The following is a 21,006-nucleotide window of genomic DNA, read 5'->3' on the forward strand; positions in this document are numbered from 1 at the left end:
CAACATACGTAGCTATTACCCTCGAAAACTAAAACTTTTGACATAGGAAAAGAGCCTTTAATCACATTCGTTACCATTTGCAATTATAAAAAAGTCTAATATCTTTATTTTTTCAACATACGTAGCTATTACCCTCGAAAACTAAAACTTTTGACATAGGAAAAGAGCCTTTAAGCACATTTTTTACCATGTGCAATTACAAAATAGTCTAATATCTTCATTTTTTCAACATACGTAGCTATTACCCTCGAAAACTAAAACTTTAGACATAGGAAAAGAGCCTTTAATCACATTCTTTACCTTGTGCAATCATAAAATAGTCTAATATCTTCATTTTTCCAACATACGTAGCTATTACCCTCGAAAACTAAAACTTTTGACATAGGAAAAGAGCCTTTAATCACATTCTTTACCATTTGCAATCATAAAATAGTCTAATATCTTCATTTTTTCAACATACGTAGCTATTACCCTGGAAAACTAAAACTTTTGAAATAGGAAAAGAGCCTTTAAGCACTTTCTTTACCATATGCAATCATAAAATAGTCTAATATCTTCATTTTTCCAACATACGTAGCTATTACCCTCGAAAACTAAAACTTTTGACATAGGAAAAGAGCCTTTAATCACATTCTTTACCATTTGCAATCATAAAATAGTCTAATATCTTCATTTTTCCAACATACGTAGCTATTACCCTCGAAAACTAAAACTTGTGACATAGGAAAAGAGCCTTTAATCACATTCTTTATAATTTGCAATCATAAAATAGTCTAATATCTTCATTTTTTCAACGTACTTAGCTATTACCCTCGAAAACTAAAACTTTTGACATAGGAAAAGAGCCTTTAATCACATTCTTTACCATTTACAATCATAAAATAGTCTAATATCTTCATTTTTTCAACATACGTAGCTATTACCCTCGAAAACTAAAACTTTTGACATAGGAAAAGAGCCTTTAATCACATTCTTTACCATTTGCAGTCATAAAATAGTCTAATATCTTCATTTTTTCAACATACGTAGCTATTACCCTCGAAAACTAAAACTTTTGACATAGGAAAAGAGCCTTTAATCACATTCTTTACCATGTGCAATCATAAAATAGTCTAATATCTTCATTTTTCCAACATACGTAGCTATTACCCTCAAAAACGAAAACTTTTGAAATAGGAAAAGAGCCTTTAATCACATTCTTTACCATTTGCAATCATAAAATAGTCTAATATCTTCATTTTTTCAACATACGTAGCTATTACCCTCGAAAACTAAAACTTTTGACATAGGAAAAGAGCCTTTAATCACATTCTTTACCATTTGCAATCATAAAATAGTCTAATATCTTCATTTTTCCAACATACGTAGCTATTACCCTCGAAAACTAAAACTTTTGACATAGGAAAAGAGCCTTTAATCACATTCTTTACCATTTGCAATCATAAAATAGTCTAATATCTTCATTTTTTCAACATACGTAGCTATTACCCTCGAAAACTAAAACTTTTGACATAGGAAAAGAGCCTTTAATCACATTGTTTACCATTTACAATCATAAAATAGTCTAATATCTTCATTTTTTCAACATACGTAGCTATTACCCTCGAAAACTAAAACTTTTGACATAGGAAAAGAGCCTTTAATCACATTCTTTACCATTTGCAATCATAAAATAGTCTAATATCTTCATTTTTTCAACATACGTAGCTATTACCCTCGAAAACTAAAATTTTGACATAGGAAAAGAGCCTTTAATCACATTCTTTACAATTTGCAATCATAAAATAGTCTAATATCTTCATTTTTTCAACATACGTAGCTATTACCCTCGAAAGCTAAGACTTTTGACATAGGAAAAGAGCCTTTAATCACATTCTTTACCATTTGCAATCATAAAATAGTCTAATATCTTCATTTTTCCAACATACGTAGCTATTACCCTCGAAAACGAAAACTTTTGAAATAGGAAAAGAGCCTTTAATCACATTCTTTACCATTTGCAATCATAAAATAGTCCAATATCTTCATTTTTTCAACGTACGTAGCTATTACCCTCGAAAACTAAAACTTTTGAATTAGGAAAAGAGCCTTTAAGCACTTTCTTTACCATGTGCAATCATAAAATAGTCTAATATCTTCATTTTGTCAACATACGTAGCTATTACCCTCGAAAACTAAAACTTTTGACATAGGAAAAGAGCCTTTAATCACTTTCTTTACCATTTGCAATCATAAAATAGTCTAATATCTTCATTTTTTCAACATACGTAACTATTACCCTCGAAAACTAAAACTTTTGAAATAGGAAAAGAGCCTTTAAGCACTTTCTTTACCATGTGCAATCATAAAATAGTCTAATATCTTTATTTTTCCAACATACGTAGCTATTACCCTCGAAAACTAAAACTTTTGACATAGGAAAAGAGCCTTTAATCACATTCTTTACCATGTGCAATCATAAAATAGTCTAATATCTTCATTTTTCCAACATATGTAGCTATTACCCTCGAAAACGAAAACTTTTGAAATAGGAAAAGAGCCTTTAATCACATTCTTTACCATTTGCAATCATAAAATAGTCTAATATCTTCATTTTTTCAACATACGTAGCTATTACCCTCGAAAACTAAAACTTTAGAAATAGGAAAAGAGCCTTTAAGCACTTTCTTTACCATGTGCAATCATAAAATAGTCTAATATTTTCATTTTTCCAACATACGTAGCTATTACCCTCGAAAACGAAAACTTTTGAAATAGGAAAAGAGCCTTTAATTACATTCTTTACCATTTGCAATCATAAAATAGTCTAATATCTCCATTTTTCCAACATATGTAGCTATTACCCTCGAAAACGAAAACTTTTGAAATAGGAAAAGAGCCCATAATCACATTCTTTACCATTTGCAATCATAAAATAGTCTAATATTGCACAGTCATGTGCAATCATAAAATAGTCTAATATCTTCATTTTTCCAACATACATAGCTATTACCCTCGAAAACGAAAACTTTTGCCATAGGAAAAGAGCCTTTAAGCACTTTCTTTACCATGTGCAATCATAAAATAGTCTAATATCTTCATTTTTCCAACATACGTAGCTATTACCCTCGAAAACTAAAACTTTTGACATAAGAAAAGAGCCTTTAATCACATTCTTTACCATTTGCAATCATAAAATAGTCTAATATCTTCATTTTTTCAACATACGTAGCTATTACCCTCGAAAACTAAAACTTTTGACATAGGAAATGAGCCTTTAATCACATTCTTTACCATTTACAATCATAAAATAGTCTAATATCTTCATTTTTTTCAACATACGTAGCTATTACCCTCGAAAACTAAAACTTTTGACATAGGAAAAGAGCCTTTAATCACATTCTTTACCATTTGCAATCATAAAATAGTCTAATATCTTCATTTTTTCAACATACGTAGCTATTACCCTCGAAAACTAAAACTTTTGACATAAGAAAAGAGCCTTTAATCACATTCTTTACCATTTGCAATCATAAAATAGTCTAATATCTTCATTTTTTCAACATACGTAGCTATTACCCTCGAAAACTAAAACTTTTTAAATAGGAAAAGAGCCTTTAAGCACTTTCTTTACCATGTGCAATCATAAAATAGTCTAATATCTTCATTTTTTCAACATACGTAGCTATTACCCTCGAAAACTAAAACTTTTGAAATAGGAAAAGAGCCTTTAAGCACTTTCTTTACCATTTGCAATCATAAAATAGTCTAATATCTTCATTTTTTCAACATACGTAGCTATTACCCTCGAAAACTAAAACTTTTGACATAGGAAAAGAGCCTTTAATCACATTCTTTACCATGTGCAATCATAAAATAGTCTAATATCTTCATTTTTTCAACATACGTAGCTATTACCCTCGAAAACTAAAACTTTTGAAATAGGAAAAGAGCCTTTAATCACATTCTTTACCATTTGCAATCATAAAATAGTCTAATATCTTCATTTTTTCAACATACGTAGCTATTACCCTCGAAAACTAAAACTTTTGACATAGGAAAAGAGCCTTTAATCACATTCTTTACCATTTGCAATCATAAAATAGTCTAATATCTTCATTTTTTCAACATACGTAGCTATTACCCTCGAAAACTAAAACTTTTGAAATAGTAAAAGAGCCTTTAAGCACTTTCTTTACCATGTGCAATCATAAAATAGTCTAATATCTTCATTTTTTCAACATACGTAGCTATTACCCTCGACAACTAAAACTTTTGACATAGGAAAAGAGCCTTTAAGCACTTTCTCTACCATGTGCAATCATAAAATAGTCTAATATCTTCATTTTTCCAACATACGTAGCTATTACCCTAGAAAACTAAAACTTTTGACATAGGAAAAGAGCCTTTAATCACATTCTTTACCATGTGCAATCATAAAATAGTCTAATATCTTCATTTTTCCAACATACATAGCTATTACCCTCGAAAACGAAAACTTTTGCCATAGGAAAAGAGCCTTTAAGCACTTTCTTTACCATGTGCAATCATAAAATAGTCTAATATCTTCATTTTTCCAACATACGTAGCTATTACCCTCGAAAACTAAAACTTTTGACATAAGAAAAGAGCCTTTAATCACATTCTTTACCATTTGCAATCATAAAATAGTCTAATATCTTCATTTTTTCAACATACGTAGCTATTACCCTCGAAAACTAAAACTTTTGACATAGGAAAAGAGCCTTTAATCACATTCTTTACCATGTGCAATCATAAAATAGTCTAATATCTTCATTTTTCCAACATACGTAGCTATTACCCTCGAAAACGAAAACTTTTGAAATAGGAAAAGAGCCTTTAATCACATTCTTTACCATTTGCAATCATAAAATAGTCTAATATCTTCATTTTTTCAACATACGTAGCTATTACCCTCGAAAACTAAAACTTTTGAAATAGGAAAAGAGCCTTTAATCACATTCTTTACCATGTGCAATCATAAAATAGTCTAATATCTTCATTTTTTCATCATACGTAGCTATTACCCTCGAAAACTAAAACTTTTGACATAGGAAAAGAGCCTTTAATCACTTTCTTTACCATGTGCAATCATAAAATAGTCTAATATCTTCATTTTTCCAACATACGTAGCTATTACCCTCGAAAACTAAAACTTTAGACATAGGAAAAGAGCCTTTAATCACATTCTTTATCATTTGCAATCATAAAATAGTCTAATATCTTCATTTTTTCAACATACGTAGCTATTACCCTCGAAAACTAAAACTTTTGAAATAGGAAAAGAGCCTTTAAGCACTTTCTTTACCATGTGCAATCATAAAATAGTCTAATATCTTCATTTTTCCAACATACGTAGCTATTACCCTCGAAAACTAAAACTTTTGACATAGGAAAAGAGCCTTTAATCACATTCTTTACCATGTGCAATCATAAAATAGTCTAATATCTTCATTTTTTCAACATAAGTAGCTATTACCCTCGAAAACTAAATTTTTTGAAATAGGAAAAGAGCCTTTAAGCACTTTCCTTACCATGTGCAATCATAAAATAGTCTAATATCTTCATTTTTTCAACATACGTAGCTATTACCCTCGAAAACTAAAACTTTTGAAATAGGAAAAGAGCCTTTAATCACATTCTTTACCATGTGCAATCATAAAATAGTCTAATATCTTCATTTTTCCAACATACATAGCTATTACCCTCGAAAACGAAAACTTTTGCCATAGGAAAAGAGCCTTTAAGCACTTTCTTTACCATGTGCAATCATAAAATAGTCTAATATCTTCATTTTTCCAACATACGTAGCTATTACCCTCGAAAACTTAAACTTTTGAAATAGGAAAAGAGCCTTTAATCACATTCTTTTCCATGTGCAATCATAAAATAGTCTAATATCTTCATTTTTTCAACATACGTAGCTATTACCCTCGAAAACTAAAACTTTTGACATAGGAAAAGAGCCTTTAATCACATTCGTTACCATTTGCAATTATAAAATAGTCTAATATCTTCATTTTTTCAAAATACGTAGCTATTACCCTCGAAAACTAAAACTTTTGACATAGGAAAAGAGCCCTTAATCACATTCTTTACCATTTGCAATCATAAAATAGTCTAATATCTTCCTTTTTTCAACATACGTAGCTATTACCCTCGAAAACTAAAACTTTTGACATAGGAAATGAGCCTTTAATCACATTCTTTACCATGTGCAATCATAAAATAGTATAATATCTTCATTTTTCCAACATACGTAGCTATTACCCTCGAAAACGAAAACTTTTGAAATAGGAAAAGAGCCTTTAATCACATTCTTTACCATTTGCAATCATAAAATAGTCTAATATCTTCATTTTTTCAACATACGTAGCTATTACCCTCGAAAACTAAAACTTTTGACATAGGAAATGAGCCTTTAATCACATTCTTTACCATTTACAATCATAAAATAGTCTAATATCTTCATTTTTTTCAACATACGTAGCTATTACCCTCGAAAACTAAAACTTTTGACATAGGAAAAGAGCCTTTAATCACATTCTTTACCATTTGCAATCATAAAATAGTCTAATATCTTCATTTTTTCAACATACGTAGCTATTACCCTCGAAAACTAAAACTTTTGACATAAGAAAAGAGCCTTTAATCACATTCTTTACCATTTGCAATCATAAAATAGTCTAATATCTTCATTTTTTCAACATACGTAGCTATTACCCTCGAAAACTAAAACTTTTGACATAGGAAAAGAGCCTTTAATCACATTCTTTACCATGTGCAATCATAAAATAGTCTAATATCTTCATTTTTCCAACATACGTAGCTATTACCCTCGAAAACGAAAACTTTTGAAATAGGAAAAGAGCCTTTAATCACATTCTTTACCATTTGCAATCATAAAATAGTCTAATATCTTCATTTTTTCAACATACGTAGCTATTACCCTCGAAAACTAAAACTTTTGAAATAGGAAAAGAGCCTTTAAGCACTTTCTTTACCATGTGCAATCATAAAATAGTCTAATATCTTCATTTTTTCATCATACGTAGCTATTACCCTCGAAAACTAAAACTTTTGACATAGGAAAAGAGCCTTTAATCACTTTCTTTACCATGTGCAATCATAAAATAGTCTAATATCTTCATTTTTCCAACATACGTAGCTATTACCCTCGAAAACTAAAACTTTAGACATAGGAAAAGAGCCTTTAATCACATTCTTTATCATTTGCAATCATAAAATAGTCTAATATCTTCATTTTTTCAACATACGTAGCTATTACCCTCGAAAACTAAAACTTTTGAAATAGGAAAAGAGCCTTTAAGCACTTTCTTTACCATGTGCAATCATAAAATAGTCTAATATCTTCATTTTTCCAACATACGTAGCTATTACCCTCGAAAACTAAAACTTTTGACATAGGAAAAGAGCCTTTAATCACATTCTTTACCATGTGCAATCATAAAATAGTCTAATATCTTCATTTTTTCAACATAAGTAGCTATTACCCTCGAAAACTAAATTTTTTGAAATAGGAAAAGAGCCTTTAAGCACTTTCCTTACCATGTGCAATCATAAAATAGTCTAATATCTTCATTTTTTCAACATACGTAGCTATTACCCTCGAAAACTAAAACTTTTGAAATAGGAAAAGAGCCTTTAAGCACTTTCTTTACCATGTGCAATCATAAAATAGTCTAATATCTTCATTTTTCAAACATACGTAGCTATTACCCTCGAAAACTAAAACTTTTGACATAGGAAAAGAGCCTTTAATCACATTCTTTACCATGTGCAATCATAAAATAGTCTAATATCTTCATTTTTCCAACATACGCAGCTATTACCCTCGAAAACGAAAACTTTTGAAATAGGAAAAGAGCCTTTAATCACATTCTTTACCATTTGCAATCATAAAATAGTCTAATATCTTCATTTTTTCAACATACGTAGCTATTACCCTCGACTCGAAAACTAAAACTTTAGAAATAGGAAAAGAGCCTTTAAGCACTTTCTTTACCATTTGCAATCATAAAATAGTCTAATATCTTTATTTTTTCAACATACGTAGCTATTACCCTCGAAAACTAAAACTTTTGACATAGGAAAAGAGCCTTTAATCACATTCTTTACCATGTGCAATCATAAAATAGTCTAATATCTTCATTTTTCCAACATACGTAGCTATTACCCTCGAAAACGAAAACTTTTCAAATAGGAAAAGAGCCTTTAATCACATTCTTTACTATTTGCAATCACAAAATAGTCTAATATCTCCATTTTCCCAACATACGTAGCTATTACCCTCGAAAACGAAAACTTTTGAAATAGGAAAAGAGCCCATAATCACATTCTTTACCATTTGCAATCATAAAATAGTCTAATATCTTCATTTTTTCAACATACGTAGCTATTACCCTCGAAAACTAAAACTTTTGAAATAGGAAAAGAGCCTTTAAGCACTTTCTTTACCATTTGCAATCATAAAATAGTCTAATATCTTCATTTTTTCAACATACGTAGCTATTACCCTCGAAAACTAAAACTTTTGACATAGGAAAAGAGCCTTTAATCAGATTCTTTACCATGTGCAATCATAAAATAGTCTAATATCTTCATTTTTCCAACATACGTAGCTATTACCCTCGAAAACGAAAACTTTTGAATTAGGAAAAGAGCCTTTAAGCACTTTCTTTACCATGTGCAATCATAAAATAGTCTAATATCTTCATTTTTTCAACATACGTAGCTATTACCCTCGAAAACGAAAACTTTTGAAATAGGAAAAGAGTCTTTAATCACATTCTTTACCATTTGCAATCATAAAATAGTCTAATATCTCCATTTTTCCAACATATGTAGCTATTACCCTCGAAAACGAAAACTTTTGAAATAGGAAAAGAGCCCATAATCACATTCTTTACCATTTGCAATCATAAAATAGTCTAATATCTTCATTTTTTCAACATACGTAGCTATTACCCTCGAAAACTAAAACTTTTTAAATAGGAAAAGAGCCTTTAAGCACTTTCTTTACCATGTGCAATCATAAAATAGTCTAATATCTTCATTTTTTCGACATACCTAGCTATTACCCTCGAAAACTAAAACTTTTGAAATAGGAAAAGAGCCTTTAAGCACTTTCTTTACCATTTGCAATCATGAAATAGTCTAATATCTTCATTTTTTCAACATACGTAGCTATTACCCTCGAAAACTAAAACTTTTGACATAGGAAAAGAGCCTTTAATCACATTCTTTACCATGTGCAATCATAAAATAGTCTAATATCTTCATTTTTCCAACATACGTAGCTATTACCCTCGAAAACGAAAACTTTTGAAATAGGAAAAGAGCCTTTAATCACATTCCTTACCATTTGCAATCATAAAATAGTCTAATATCTTCATTTTTCCAACATACGTAGCTATTACCCTCAAAAACGAAAACTTTTGAAATAGGAAAAGAGCCTTTAATCACATTCTTTACCATTTGCAATCATAAAATAGTCTAATATCTTCATTTTTTCAACATACGTAGCTATTACCCTCGAAAACTAAAACTTTTGAAATAGGAAAAGAGCCTTTAAGCACTTTCTTTACCATGTGCAATCATAAAATAGTCTAATATCTTCATTTTTTCAACATACGTAGCTATTACCCTCGAAAACTAAAACTTTTGAAATAGGAAAAGAGCCTTTAATCACATTCTTTACCATTTGCAATCATAAAATAGTCTAATATCTTCATTTTTTCAACATACGTAGCTATTACCCTCGAAAACTAAAACTTTTGACATAGGAAAAGAGCCTTTAATCACATTCTTTACCATTTGCAATCATAAAATAGTCTAATATCTTCATTTTTTCAACATACGTAGCTATTACCCTCGAAAACTAAAACTTTTGAAATAGTAAAAGACCCTTTAAGCACTTTCTTTACCATGTGCAATCATAAAATAGTCTAATATCTTCATTTTTTCAACATACGTAGCTATTACCCTCGAAAACTAAAACTTTTGACATAGGAAAAGAGCCTTTAATCACATTCTTTACCATGTGCAATCATAAAATAGTCTAATATCTTCATTTTTCCAACATACGTAGCTATTACCCTCGAAAACTAAAACTTTTGACATAGGAAAAGAGCCTTTAATCACATTCTTTACCATTTGCAATCATAAAATAGTCTAATATCTTCATTTTTTCAACATACGTAGCTATTACCCTCGAAAACTAAAACTTTTGACATAGGAAAAGAGCCTTTAATCACATTCGTTACCATTTGCAATTATAAAATAGTCTAATATCTTCATTTTTTCAACATACGTAGCTATTACCCTCGAAAACTAAAACTTTTGACATAGGAAAAGAGCCTTTAATCACATTCTTTACCATTTGCAATCATAAAATAGTCTAATATCTTCATTTTTCCAACATACGTAGCTATTACCCTCGAAAACTAAAACTTTTGAAATAGGAAAAGAGCCTTTAATCACATTCGTTACCATTTGCAATTATAAAATAGTCTAATATCTTCATTTTTTCAACATACGTAGCTATTACCCTCGAAAACTAAAACTTTTGAATAGGAAAAGAGCCTTTAAGCACTTTCTTTACCATGTGCAATCATAAAATAGTCTAATATCTTCATTTTTCCAACATACGTAGCTATTACCCTCGAAAACTAAAACTTTTGACATAGGAAAAGAGCCTTTAATCACATTCTTTACCATGTGCAATCATAAAATAGTCTAATATCTTCATTTTTGCAACATACGTAGCTATTACCCTCGAAAACGAAAACTTTTGCCATAGGAAAAGAGCCTTTAAGCACATTCTTTACCATGTGCAATCATAAAATAGTCTAATATCTTCATTTTTCCAACATACGTAGCTATTACCCTCGAAAACTTAAACTTTTGAAATAGGAAAAGAGCCTTTAATCACATTCTTTACCATGTGCAATCATAAAATAGTCTAATATCTTTATTTTTTCAACATACGTAGCTATTACCCTCGAAAACTAAAACTTTTGACATAGGAAAAGAGCCTTTAATCACATTCTTTACCATTTGCAATCATAAAATAGTCTAATATCTTCATTTTTTCAACATACGTAGCTATTACCCTCGAAAACTAAACTTTTGACATAGGAAAAGAGCCTTTAATCACATTCTTTACCATTTGCAATCATAAAATAGTCTAATATCTTCATTTTTTCAACATACGTAGCTATTACCCTCGAAAACTAAAACTTTTGACATAGGAAAAGAGCCTTTAATCACATTCTTTACCATTGAAATCATAAAATAGTCTAATATCTTCATTTTTTCAACATACGTAGCTATTACCCTCGAAAACTAAAACTTTTGAAATAGGAAAAGAGCCTTTAATCACATTCTTTACCATTTGCAATCATAAAATAGTCTAATATCTTCATTTTTTCAACATACGTAGCTATTACCCTCGAAAACTAAAACTTTTGACATAGGAAAAGAGCCTTTAATCACATTCTTTACCATTGCAATCATAAAATAGTCTAATATCTTCATTTTTTCAACATACGTAGCTATTACCCTCGAAAACTAAAACTTTTGACATAGGAAAAGAGCCTTTAATCACATTCTTTACCATTTGCAATCATAAAATAGTCTAATATCTTCATTTTTCAACATACGTAGCTATTACCCTCGAAAACTAAAACTTTTGAAATAGGAAAAGAGCCTTTAATCACATTCTTTACCATGTGCAATCATAAAATAGTCTAATATCTTCATTTTTTCAACATACGTAGCTATTACCCTCGAAAACTAAAACTTTTGAAATAGGAAAAGAGCCTTTAATCACATTCTTTACCATTTGCAATCATAAAATAGTCTAATATCTTCATTTTTTCAACATACGTAGCTATTACCCTCGAAAACTAAAACTTTTGAAATAGGAAAAGAGCCTTTAATCACTTTCTTTACCATGTGCAATCATAAAATAGTCTAATATCTTCATTTTTTCAACATACGTAGCTATTACCCTCGAAAACTAAAACTTTTGACATAGGAAAAGAGCCTTTAATCACATTCTTTACCATTTGCAATCATAAAATAGTCTAATATCTTCATTTTTCCAACATACGTAGCTATTACCCTCGAAAACTAAAACTTTTGAAATAGGAAAAGAGCCTTTAATCACATTCTTTACCATGTGCAATCATAAAATAGTCTAATATCTTCATTTTTCCAACATACGTAGCTATTACCCTCGAAAACTAAAACTTTTGAAATAGGAAAAGAGCCTTTAATCACTTTCTTTACCATGTGCAATCATAAAATAGTCTAATATCTTCATTTTTTCAACATACGTAGCTATTACCCTCGAAAACTAAAACTTTTGAAATAGAAAAGTGCCTTTAAGCACTTTCTTTACCATGTGCAATCATAAAATAGTCTAATATCTTCATTTTTCAACATACGTAGCTATTACCCTCGAAAACTAAAACTTTTGACATAGGAAAAGAGCCTTTAATCACTTTCTTTACCATGTGCAATCATAAAATAGTCTAATATCTTCATTTTTCCAACATACGTAGCTATTACCCTCGAAAACTAAAACTTTTGAAATAGGAAAAGAGCCTTTAATCACATTCTTTACCATTTGCAATCATAAAATAGTCTAATATCTTCATTTTTTCAACATACGTAGCTATTACCCTCGAAAACTAAAACTTTGAAATAGGAAAAGAGCCTTTAAGCACTTTCTTTACCATGTGCAATCATAAAATAGTCTAATATCTTCATTTTTCAACATACGTAGCTATTACCCTCGAAAACTAAAACTTTTGAAATAGGAAAAGAGCCTTTAAGCACTTTCTTTACCATGTGCAATCATAAAATAGTCTAATATCTTCATTTTTCAACATACGTAGCTATTACCCTCGAAAACTAAAACTTTTGAAATAGGAAAAGAGCCTTTAATCACATTCTTTACCATGTGCAATCATAAAATAGTCTAATATCTTCATTTTTCAACATACGTAGCTATTACCCTCGAAAACTAAAACTTTTGACATAGGAAAAGAGCCTTTAATCACATTCTTTACCATTTGCAATCATAAAATAGTCTAATATCTTCATTTTTCAACATACGTAGCTATTACCCTCGAAATCTAAAACTTTTGAAATAGGAAAAGAGCCTTTAATCACATTCTTTACCATTTGCAATCATAAAATAGTCTAATATCTTCATTTTTTCAACATACGTAGCTATTACCCTCGAAAACTAAAACTTTTGAAATGGAAAAGAGCCTTTAATCACATTCTTTACCATTTGTATTCATAAAATAGTCTAATATATTCATTTTTCAACATACGTAGCTATTACCCTCAAAAACTAAAACTTTTAAATAGGAAAAGAGCCTTTAATCACATTCTTTACCATTTCCAATCATAAAATAGTCTAATATCTTCATTTTCCAACATACGTAGCTATTACCCTGGAAAACGAAAACTTTTGAAATAGGAAAAGAGCCTTTAATCACATTCTTTACCATTTGCAATCATAAAATAGTCTAATATCTTCATTTTTCCAACATACGTAGCTATTACCCTCGAAAACGAAAACTTTTGAAATAGGAAAAGAGCCTTTAATCACATTCTTTACCATTTGCAATCATAAAATAGTCTAATATCTTCATTTTTTCAACATACGTAGCTATTACCCTCGAAAACTAAAACTTTTGAAATAGGAAAAGAGCCTTTAAGCACTTCTTTACCATTTGCAATCATAAAATCGTCTAATATCTTCATTTTTTCAACATACGTAGCTATTACCCTCGAAAACTAAAACTTTTGACATAGGAAAAGAGCCTTTAATCACATTCTTTACCATGTGCAATCATAAAATAGTCTAATATCTTCATTTTTTCCAACATACGTAGCTATTACCCTCGAAAACGAAAACTTTTGAAATAGGAAAAGAGCCTTTAATCGCATTCTTTACCATTTGCAATCATAAAATAGTCTAATATCTTCATTTTTCAACATACGTAGCTATTACCCTCGAAAACTAAAACTTTTGAAATAGGAAAAGAGCCTTTAATCACCTTCTTTACCATTTGCAATCATAAAATAGTCTAATATCTTCATTTTTTCAACATACGTAGCTATTACCCTCGAAAACTAAAACTTTTGAAATAGGAAAAGAGCCTTTAATCACTTCTTTACCATGTGCAATCATAAAATAGTCTAATATCTTCATTTTTTCAACATACGTAGCTATTACCCTCGAAAACTAAAACTTTTGAAATAGGAAAAGAGCCTTTAATCACATTCTTTACCATTTGCAATCATAAAATAGTCTAATATCTTCATTTTTTCAACATACGTAGCTATTACCCTCGAAAACTAAAACTTTTGACATAGGAAAAGAGCCTTTAATCACATTCTTTACCGTTTGCAATCATAAAATAGTCTAATATCTTCATTTTTTCAACATACGTAGCTATTACCCTCGAAAACTAAAACTTTTGACATAGGAAAAGAGCCTTTAATCACATTCTTTACCATGTGCAATCATAAAATAGTCTAATATCTTCATTTTCAACATACGTAGCTATTACCCTCGAAAACTAAAACTTTTGAAATAGGAAAAGAGCCTTTAATCACATTCTTTACCATGTGCAATCATAAAATAGTCTAATATCTTCATTTTTTCAACATACGTAGCTATTACCCTCGAAAACTAAAACTTTTGACATAGGAAAAGAGCCTTTAATCACATTCTTTACCATTTGCAATCATAAAATAGTCTAATATCTTCATTTTTCCAACATACGTAGCTATTACCCTCGAAAACTAAAACTTTTGACATAGGAAAAGAGCCTTTAATCACATTCTTTACCATTTGCAATCATAAAATAGTCTAATATCTTCATTTTTTCAACATACGTAGCTATTACCCTCGAAAACTAAAACTTTTGACATAGGAAAAGAGCCTTTAATCACATTCGTTACCATTTGCAATTATAAAATAGTCTAATATCTTCATTTTTGAACATACGTAGCTATTACCCTCGAAAACTAAAACTTTTGACATAGGAAAAGAGCCTTTAATCACATTCTTTACCATTTGCAATCATAAAATAGTCTAATATCTTCATTTTTCCAACATACGTAGCTATTACCCTCGAAAACAAAACTTTTGAAATAGGAAAAGAGCCTTTAATCACATTCTTTACCATTTGCAATCATAAAATAGTCTAATATCTTCATTTTTCCAACATACGTAGCTATTACCCTCCACTCGAAAACTAAAACTTTTGAAATAGGAAAAGAGCCTTTAAGCACTTTCTTTACCATTTGCAATCATAAAATAGTCTAATATCTTCATTTTTTCAACATACGTAGCTATTACCCTCGAAAACTAAAACTTTTGACATAGGAAAAGAGCCTTTAATCACATTCTTTACCATGTGCAATCATAAAATAGTCTAATATCTTCATTTTTCCAACATACGTAGCTATTACCCTCGAAAACGAAAACTTTTGAAATAGGAAAAGAGCCTTTAATCACTTTCTTTACCATTTGCAATCATAAAATAGTCTAATATCTTCATTTTTTCAACATAGTAGCTATTACCCTCGAAAACTAAAACTTTTGACATAGGAAAAGAGCCTTTAATCACATTATTTACCATGTGCAATCATAAAATAGTCTAATATCTTCATTTTTTCAACATACGTAGCTATTACCCTCGAAAACTAAAACTTTTGAAATAGGAAAAGAGCCTTTAATCACATTCTTTACCATTTGCAATCATAAAATAGTCTAATATCTTCATTTTTCCAACATACGTAGCTATTACCCTCAAAACGAAAACTTTTGAAATAGGAAAAGAGCCTTTAATCACATTCTTTACCATTTGCAATCATAAAATAGTCTAATATCTTCATTTTTTCAACATACGTAGCTATTACCCTCGAAAACTAAAACTTTTGACATAGGAAAAGAGCCTTTAATCACATTCTTTACCATGTGCAATCATAAAATAGTCTAATATCTTCATTTTTTCAACATACGTAGCTATTACCCTCGAAAACTAAAACTTTTGAAATAGGAAAAGAGCCTTTAATCACATTCTTTACAATTTGCAATCATAAAATAGTCTAATATCTTCATTTTTTCAACATACGTAGCTATTACCCTCAAAAACTAAAACTTTGGACATAGGAAAAGAGCCTTTAATCACATTCTTTACCGTTTGCAATCATAAAATAGTCTAATATCTTCATTTTTTCAACATACGTAGCTATTACCCTCGAAAACTAAAACTTTTGACATAGGAAAAGAGCCTTTAATCACATTCTTTACCATTTGCAATCATAAAATAGTCTAATATCTTCATTTTTTCAACATACCTAGCTATTACCCTCGAAAACTAAAACTTTTGAAATAGGAAAAGAGCCTTTAAGCACTTTCTTTACCATGTGCAATCATAAAATAGTCTAATATCTTCATTTTTTCAACGTACGTAGCTATTACCCTCGAAAACTAAAACTTTTGACATAGGAAAAAAGCCTTTAATCACATTCTTTACCATGTGCAATCATAAAATAGTCTAATATCTTCATTTTTCCAACATAAGTAGCTATTACCCTCGAAAACGAAAACTTTTGAAATAGGAAAAGAGCCTTTAATCACATTCTTTACCATTTGCAATCATAAAATAGTCTAATATCTTCATTTTTTCAACATACGTAGCTATTACCCTCGAAAACTAAAACTTTTGACATAGGAAAAGAGCCTTTAATCACATTCGTTACCATTTGCAATTATAAAATAGTCTAATATCTTCATTTTTTCAACATACGTAGCTATTACCCTCGAAAACTAAAACTTTTGACATAGGAAAAGAGCCTTTAATCACATTCGTTACCATTTGCAATTATAAAATAGTCTAATATCTTCATTTTTCCAACATACGTAGCTATTAGCCTCGAAAACGAAAACTTTTGAAATAGGAAAAGAGCCTTTAATCACATTCGTTACCATTTGCAATTATAAAATAGTCTAATATCTTCATTTTTTCAACATACGTAGCTATTACCCTCGAAAACTAAAACTTTTGAAATAGGAAAAGAGCCTTTAAGCACTTTCTTTACCATGTGCAATCATAAAATAATCTAATATCTTCATTTTTCCAACATACGTAGCTATTACCCTAAAAAACTAAAACTTTTGACATAGGAAAAGAGCCTTTAATCACATTCTTTACCATGTGCAATCATAAAATAGTCTAATATCTTCATTTTTCCAACATACGTAGCTATTACCCTCGAAAACGAAAACTTTTGCCATAGGAAAAGAGCCTTTAAGCACATTCTTTACCATGTGCAATCATAAAATAGTCTAATATCTTCATTTTTCCAACATACGTAGCTATACCCTCGAAAACTTAAACTTTTGAAATAGGAAAAGAGCCTTTAATCACATTCTTTACCATGTGCAATCATAAAATAGTCTAATATCTTCATTTTTTCAACATACGTAGCTATTACCCTCGAAAACTAAAACTTTTGACATAGGAAAAGAGCCTTTAATCACATTCGTTACCATTTGCAATTATAAAATAGTCTAATATCTTCATTTTTTCAACATACGTAGGTATTACCCTCGAAAACTAAAACTTTTGACATAGGAAAAGAGCCTTTAATCACATTCTTTACCATTTGCAATCATAAAATAGTCTAATATCTTCATTTTTTCAACATACGTAGCTATTACCCTCGAAAACTAAAACTTTTGACATAGGAAAAGAGCCTTTAATCACATTCTTTACCATTTGCAATCATAAAATAGTCTAATATCTTATTTTTCAACATACGTAGCTATTACCCTCGAAAACTAAAACTTTTGAAATAGGAAAAGAGCCTTTAATCACATTCTTTACCATTTGCAATCATAAAATAGTCTAATATCTTCATTTTTTCAACATACGTAGCTATTACCCTCGAAAACTAAAACTTTTGACATAGGAAAAGAGCCTTTAATCACATTCTTTACCATGTGCAATCATAAAATAGTCTAATATCTTCATTTTTTCAACATACGTAGCTATTACCCTCGAAAACTAAAACTTTTGACATAGGAAAAGAGCCTTTAATCACATTCTTTACCATTTGCAATCATAAAATAGTCTAATATCTTCATTTTTTCAACATACGTAGCTATTACCCTCGAAAACTAAAACTTTTGACATAGGAAAAGAGCCTTTAATCACATTCTTTACCATGTGCAATCATAAAATAGTCTAATATCTTCATTTTTCCAACATACGTAGCTATTACCCTCGAAAACTAAAACTTTTGACATAGGAAAAGAGCCTTTAATCACATTCTTTACCATTTGCAATCATAAAATAGTCTAATATCTTCATTTTTTCAACATACGTAGCTATTACCCTCGAAAACTAAAACTTTTGAAATAGGAAAAGAGCCTTTAAGCACTTTCTTTACCATGTGCAATCATAAAATAGTCTAATATCTTCATTTTTCCAACATACGTAGCTATTACCCTCGAAAACTAAAACTTTTGACATAGGAAAAGAGCCTTTAATCACATTCTTTACCATGTGCAATCATAAATAGTCTAATATCTTCATTTTTCCAACATACGTAGCTATTACCCTCGAAAACTAAAACTTTTGCCATAGGAAAAGAGCCTTTAATCACATTCTTTACCATGTGCAATCATAAAATAGTCTAATATCTTCATTTTTCCAACATACGTAGCTATTACCCTCGAAAACTAAAACTTTTGACATAGGAAAAGAGCCTTTAATCACATTCTTTACCATGTGCAATCATAAAATAGTCTAATATCTTCATTTTTCCAACATACGTAGCTATTACCCTCGAAAACGAAAACTTTTGAAATAGGAAAAGAGCCTTTAATCACATTCTTTACCATTTGCAATCATAAAATAGTCTAATATCTTCATTTTTTCAACATACGTAGCTATTACCCTCGAAAACTAAAACTTTTGATAGGAAAAGAGCCTTTAAGCACATTCTTTACCATGTGCAATCATAAAATAGTCTAATATCTTCATTTTTCCAACATACGTAGCTATTACCCTCGAAAACTAAAACTTTTGACATAGGAAAAGAGCCTTTAATCACATTCTTTACCATGTGCAATCATAAAATAGTCTAATATCTTCATTTTTTCAACATACGTAGCTATTACCCTCGAAAACTAAAACTTTTGACATAGGAAAAGAGCCTTTAATCACATTCTTTACCATGTTGCAATCATAAAATAGTCTAATATCTTCATTTTTTTCAACATACGTAGCTATTACCCTCGAAAACTAAAACTTTTGACATAGGAAAAGAGCCTTTAATCACATTCGTTACCATTTGCAATTATAAAATAGTCTAATATCTTCATTTTTTCAACATACGTAGCTATTACCCTCGAAAAGTAAAACTTTTGACATAGGAAAAGAGCCTTTAATCACATTCTTTACCGTTTGCAATCATAAAATAATCTAATATCTTCATTTTTTCAACATACGTAGCTATTACCCTCGAAAACTAAAACTTTTGACATAGGAAAAGAGCCTTTAATCACATTCTTTACCATTTGCAATCATAAAATAGTCTAATATCTTCATTTTTCAACATACGTAGCTATTACCCTCGAAAAGTAAAACTTTTGACATAGGAAAAGAGCCTTTAATCACATTCTTTACCGTTTGCAATCATAAAATAGTCTAATATCTTCATTTTTTCAACATACGTAGCTATTACCCTCGAAAACTAAAACTTTTGAAATAGGAAAAGAGCCTTTAATCACATTCTTTACCATTTGCAATCATAAAATAGTCTAATATCTTCATTTTTCAACATACGTAGCTATTACCCTCGAAAACTAAAACTTTTGACATAGGAAAAGAGCCTTTAAGCACATTCTTTACCATGTGCAATCATAAAATAGTCTAATATCTTCATTTTTCCAACATACGTAGCTATTACCCTCGAAAACGAAAACTTTTGAAATAGGAAAAGAGCCTTTAATCACATTCTTTACCATTTGCAATCATAAAATAGTCTAATATCTTCATTTTTTCAACATACGTAGCTATTACCCTCGAAAACTAAAACTTTTGACATAGGAAAAGAGCCTTTAATCACATTCTTTACCATTTGCAATCATAAAATAGTCTAATATCTTCATTTTTTCAACATACGTAGCTATTACCCTCGAAAACTAAAACTTTTGCCATAGGAAAAGAGCCTTTAAGCACATTCTTTACCATGTGCAATCATAAAATAGTCTAATATCTTCATTTTTTCAACATACGTAGCTATTACCCTCGAAAACTAAAACTTTTGACATAGGAAAAGAGCCTTTAATCACATTCTTTACCATTTGCAATCATAAAATAGTCTAATATCTTCATTTTTTCAACATACGTAGCTATTACCCTCGAAAACTAAAACTTTTGACATAGGAAAAGAGCCTTTAATCACATTCTTTACCATTTGCAATCATAAAATAGTCTAATATCTTCATTTTTTCAACATACGTAGCTATTACCCTCGAAGACTAAAACTTTTGAAATAGGAAAAGAGCCTTTAAGCACTTTCTTTACCATGTGCAATCATAAAATAGTCTAATATCTTCATTTTTCCAACATACGTAGCTATCACCCTCGAAAACTAAAACTTTTGACATAGGAAAAGAGCCTTTAATCACATTCTTTACCATATGCAATCATAAAATAGTCTAATATCTTCATTTTTTCAACATACGTAGCTATTACCCTCGAAAACTAAAACTTTTGACATAGGAAAAGAGCCTTTAATCACATTCTTTACCATGTGCAATCATAAAATAGTCTAATATCTTCATTTTTTCAACATATGTAGCTATTACCCTCGAAAACTAAAACTTTTGAAATAGGAAAAGAGCCTTTAAGCACTTTCTTTACCATGTGCAAT

The 21,006-nt window shown here is 29.8% G+C and overlaps 1 protein-coding gene across 1 annotated transcript in view; it reads left to right on the forward strand.

Moving 5' to 3' along the window:
• The window catches only part of LOC136029082 (endoplasmic reticulum lectin 1-like), a gene marked incomplete in the record, with an annotated part of 524,377 nt that overhangs the window by 21,882 nt on the left and 481,489 nt on the right, over nt 1–21,006 (forward strand).

Source organism: Artemia franciscana, chromosome 7, assembly GCF_032884065.1.
Source record: "Artemia franciscana chromosome 7, ASM3288406v1, whole genome shotgun sequence".
Classification (NCBI taxonomy): Eukaryota; Metazoa; Arthropoda; class Branchiopoda; order Anostraca; family Artemiidae; genus Artemia; species Artemia franciscana.